This window comes from Musca vetustissima, unplaced genomic scaffold, assembly GCF_032173495.1.
Source record: "Musca vetustissima isolate MV318-11 ecotype Yass unplaced genomic scaffold, APGP_CSIRO_Mvet_v1 utg14177, whole genome shotgun sequence".
In the NCBI taxonomy this organism is placed as follows: domain Eukaryota; kingdom Metazoa; phylum Arthropoda; class Insecta; order Diptera; family Muscidae; genus Musca; species Musca vetustissima.
In genome coordinates, this window is record NW_026877888.1 from 144,553 (window position 1) to 150,355 (window position 5,803).

Below are 5,803 nucleotides of genomic sequence, written 5' to 3' on the forward strand. Positions count from 1 at the left end.
CCCGCGATGTTACCTGGGGTAACTACTTTTATTAACCCTTGAAATAGTGAACTGATAGAAAATGGGTTAAGGCGTCGGGTATGTTACCCACATTTGGAAAAAAATTAATACTATGAAAAAACAACGAAAAGGAAAACCAAACCGCCCAAATTGTAAAGCACGATATGCGAATCTACTCTTAGAATGTGCGCACGTTGTACAGAACAGGCGCAGTTTTTGCTATGGCGGATGTACTCAAGAAGTAAAAACCCGATATTATTGCCTTACAGGAAACGTGATGGAAAGCGACTGGCGTAGTAAATCAGATTATTACGCCCTGTATTTTAGCTGTCATGAAACAAACGTGAATTCCAGATTTACTCCAGTAGATGAGCGAATTGGCTAGATCGTCTTGGATTTTACCCTGATCAAGAATATATATACTTTATAGGGTCGGAAATGAATATTTCAATGTGTTACAAACGGAATGACAAAATTAATATACCCTCCATACTATGGTGGAGGGTATAAAAACGTGTGATGAACGATTTTCGTCAGCATTTTATGCCTTTGAAGTGTTCAAACCCCATATTTTTGGAGGTGTCTCTATCGGAGTGCGAATAAAGTAGCATAAAATATCTCTTAAGGATTTTTTTTCTCAAATTTAAATAATATGTTTCCAATTACAACTGAAATGTTTTGAATAGCATTGCTAAAACGTGTAGATTTAATATTAAATTACATGGCCAGCAAATTGTGACGAGTAATACAAAATTATATTTCAAAATATTAAATTAAAAAATTCAACAACATGAAGCATAATTTGCATACAATTTTCTAACAACTATTTTAAAAATTAATAATTCTCACACTTTCCCCCATGGCCAGCCATGTGAATATCGGCATTGAAAATATGACTCAATTTCAATGTTTGCAATTTTTCCCCCATCTCGAGTAATCTAATAATCAATTGCAAAACAAATTGTAATCATCAACTGGAAAACTGGTACAATTTCACAAAAAAAAAACTACCAATGCAAAAAAAACTAATTTCATTTTCGCATTGCAAAATGGCTGTGAAAAAAATGTGTGCTACAGCAACAATTTTCTATTAGCCATAAAACGAAACAGAAAATTTTTACGGTAAAAACCACTTTGTAGAGGCAAACAACTGTTGGTTGCGGACCCCTAATATTCCGGTTCGGAAAAAAGCGAAATAGTTGACGTTTAAGGAAAAATATCAAAATTGGAAAAAAAAATGTTGTGTTAACATTGATCTGATTTCAAATGTTGACAACAACTACAACATAACTTGTGATGTTGTTGTTATTTATGACCAACTGTGAAATTACAAAATTGCAAATCGAAATTGAAAATGAAAATAAAACTCCAACGAAAATCGAAAACAACAAAAATAAAAACCGAACAGCATCAAACTCGATTTATAAAAATGAAATTTTGTGGTCAACTTACCTGGCAACTTGAGCGGTGTTGGACTGGCCAAATATTGTTTGTGGGCCAACAGCAGCACTATGGCCACAATAATCCAATTCATATTTGCTGCGCTGAGTTTGGCTGGCTGTTAATAATGGTGGTGCTGCTGGAAAGCTGCTGCTGCCAACGGCTACTACCAATAATGATCGTGTCGGTTATTACTTCCCATATAAATAACAACAACAAAAAACGAGATACGGCCAGGGGTGTGTGGGGAGCCAACTTGGCCGTCGCTCTCGATGCGAGTACTGCTGCTACTACTAGGCAAGTAAGGTAAGTGGGTTGCAATGAATAGTTTTGGGACGCCTTCGTCTGTCTATTATCTTCTATGTGTCGTGGTGGTTAAACAAGATCGACGACTATGACTACTCCTCCTTTACCTCTAGGCGGTCAAAACAATTTCTATAAATCATAAACTTGTTTGGGCTTGCCGCGAATGGTAGTAGTGGTGATTGAATTGTTTGCTAGTAGAAAAAATATTTTGATGTTTGAGTCGACATTGACAATTTGCCATGGAATCTCCTCCACAATTGTTTGTGTCTATTTTCTTGGTCTTGGTGGTCGTGGTATTTGGTGCTGCGTTGTTACTTCAATTTTCCACGCTTTTTCTTCGTCTCTCTACGTTTCGTTATTGACATTCCAGATTGACTGGTTGATTAAATCAGCAAAAAAAAAAATCAAATTTTGTTTTCAATCATGATTTGCAATTATTTGCGGTGATTTTTCATTGTCCTCTTCTTCGGCCGAGAGATGGAAAGTCAATCCGCTTGATTTTCTTTAGCAAAAATTTCCTTTTTTCCCCGTAGCCTCACTACATTTTTGTTGTTCGTCCATTTATTGAGAATATATTATTTTTTTCTTGGAAATTTGTTTTTTTTTTTTAATTTAATTTCCAATGCGTTCTTTGTTTTTTGTCGCCGTTGTTTAATTTGATTAATGTTCCGAGTGTGTGCACAATTGATTAGCATCCCCTTGCTAAATAAATCTGCAAAGAAATATTAAAAAATAAAAATAAATTACGTGAATTTAATTAGGGAGTCTATAAATAATTAGTAGTAATAAATTTTTGTAGAAATATTTAATGAAATTAAAAAAAATTGCTAAGAAATGTTTTAAAATAGCAACACATTTTGTCTAAAAAAAAACCAAAGCCCGACATAATTCGCCCTTGGTGGAATTTTTCCATTGGGACGTATTTTTATACCCTCCACCATAGTATGGAGGGTATATTAATTTTGTCATTCAGTTTGTAACTCATCGAAATATTCATTTCCGACCCTATAAAGTATATATATTCTTGATCAGGGTAAAATTCTAAGACGATCTAGCCATGTGCGTCCGTCCGTCCGTCTGTTGTAATCACGCTATCTTCTGAAGGAATTGAAATAGGGTGCTGAAATTTTGCATAGGGTTGTCTTTCGAAGTTCGAAGATATATCGGTCCACGTTTAGGCATAGCTCCCATATAAGGGTACCCCCCAATTTTCTATATTTTGGGGTTCTTGACCGAGTTTTTCAACTGAATTCGCTGACATTTGATACGTTGGGTTCTTATTGAGTACCAAGTTTCTCCACAAAAAATTATGAGTATAGGTCCACCTTTTCTGGTAGCCCCCATATAACGGCACCTTCTAATTTTCAGTACTTTGGGGGTTTTGATCGTATTTTTCCACCGAATAGGCTGTAATTTAGTATTTTGAGTTATTAATAGGTACCAAATTTCTCCACAAAAAATTATGAATATAGGTCCATTTTTTCGGGTAGCCCCCATATAAGGGTAACCCCAATATTCGGTATTTTGGGGTTCTTGAGTTCGTTTTTCAACCGAATTCGCTGCAATTTGGTATTTTGTAGTCGTATATGGTAACAAATCTCCCTACCAAAAATTATTTATATTCGCCCCCTTTTTGGGGTAGTCCCCATATAACCCCCTTTTTTATATTAAAATAGTTATCTAATTTGTTCCGCGTTTTGGGTTTGGTTCTAAGAGTCTGTCGTAATCATTTAACCTGCGGAGGATACCGAGATAAAGTTAGAACGTAAGGTTCGATATTGAACTTTACATGAACTATAACCCGCATTTAGGCCTAGCACCTGTACTAAGTTTGGAAGAATAATAAGATAGGCACAGGTTGGATGAAATCAACATTTTCTGGAACATGGTTCACATTATGGTTTTGGTATTTTCCCTACATTTTCATTTCAACTATCTTTTAGTATATCTGTGGTGGAGGGTATCCAAAGTTCGGCCCGGCCGAACTTAACGCTTTTTCACTTGTTTTAAATAATATTTTTATATCCTCCTCCATTAAATGGTCATTGCTAACTGTATCAGATCTTCAAAATATAAGTCGATCATACATACTTGATTGGCATTAACACGGCGAAGCCCAGGCTTCTCTTGGTCCCTCGTTCATCTCAATTGTGGACACTGACCTCCCCGTGATGTTACCTGGGGTTACTACTTTTATTACCCCTTGAAATAGTGAACTGATGAAAAAGCAACGAAAAGGAAAACCAAACCACCCAACTTGCAAAGCACGATCTGTGAATCTACTCTTGGAATGTGCGCACGTTGTACAGAACAGGCGCAGTTTTCGCTATGGCGGATGTACTCAAGAAGTAAAAACCCGATATTATTGCCTTACAGGAAATGCCATGGAAAGGGACTGGCGTAAGTAAATCAGATGATTACGCCCTGTATTTTAGCTGTCATGAAACGAACGTGAATTCCAGATTTACTCCAGTAGATGAGCGATAGATTGCTATAATCCGTATAAAAGCGATGTTCTTCTACATCAGACTCATTTGCGCCCAAGATGAACAGACCAAAGACATATTTTACGAGCGTCTGGAATCAGCATATGACCGCTGACATTAACATTTTGCTAGGAGATTTTAATGCAAAAATTGGAAGAGAAAATTCAGCCTCCATGAAGAAACATCCGACCACGGGATGAGGTTGATTGACTTTGCGGCAGCAAAAAACATGGTAGTTAGCACCACCAGATTCAAGCATCTCGATGTACACAAGACCACCTGGATTTCACATGATCAAGCAACGAGAAACCAAATTGATCACGATGTGATAGACGAGATGCATTTATCCAGTTTTTTAAACGTACAATCGATATGAGGAGCGAATATCGATTCGGACCATTACCTTGTGGCAGCCAAGGTTCGCACCCGTCTTAATGTAGCAGCAAAGGTGCGATCTAATACAACACGGAAACTCGATGTCGAACAGCTGCAAACACAAAAGATAGCAGAAGCCTACTCCTCTCAACATACCCACCTGCTTGACGAAAGCACTCCTAGTCCCGATAATTATATAGAAGCACAATGGCAAAGAATTGGCCAATCCCTACAAACTGCAGCAAAAACAACACTTGGGTACAAAAAACCACCATCAAGAAACCCATGGAGTGTCGTAATGCTACTTATGTAAAAACGCAGGGTATAGGGCAACTCTGCAGACAGTAGTAACACGTTATGTAATGGAGAATTATCGGAAAAAAGAAGAAAGAACAAGAAAAACGTTAGAAATAGCAATTCGATCTGTACATGAGTCAAAATGAAGTCTGGAAATTTTATCAACGAGTAAAACGCCAAACCGAAGGCTTTGGTGCAGGCACATCCTCCTGTACAGAAAGAAGGAAGAAGGAAACATGGTGACATATACAGGTTGCGTGCTGAGGTCTGGAAGGAGCATTTTGAAAAGCTTCAGGTTTCAAATAGTGGTAGTAGCGGTGAAGAAGATAACCCAGAACCAATAATAGATGACCTTTTCGTCGACTATAATGCCGGATTCGACTGTCCTATCCGTTCAGAGGCATTTAAAGCCACGTCTGTGTCCGACATTCCTGCAACATTAAAACGGCTATGCAGGATAACTTTAAGTCGCACAAGGTCACCAGTTAAAGTCGAAAAGGACCTATCGGAGCCCTTCAATACCGAACGAGAATTCAGACAAGGTGACAGTTTGTCTTAAGACTTGTTCAACATCCTGCTGAGACAGGTCTTGGAGTGTTTAAGAGAAAATTTCTCCGGAAGATCTATGGGCTGATTTGCGCCGAAGGTGTATATCGTCGTCGAATGAACCATGAGCTGTACCATCTATTCTCGGACATCGACATAGTCGAACCAACTGTAGAACTTGAAAACTACAGAAGGGAAGACCACGAATCCGATGGAAAGATCAAGTAGAAGACAACTTCTCGGAACATGGTCTTTGAAATTGGCTGACCGGCACGCTTGGAAAAATTTTTTTAAGCTCGGTCGTTCTATTACAAGCCAGCTTCAGATTTTTGATAAGAAGACTTGTTGGTCTT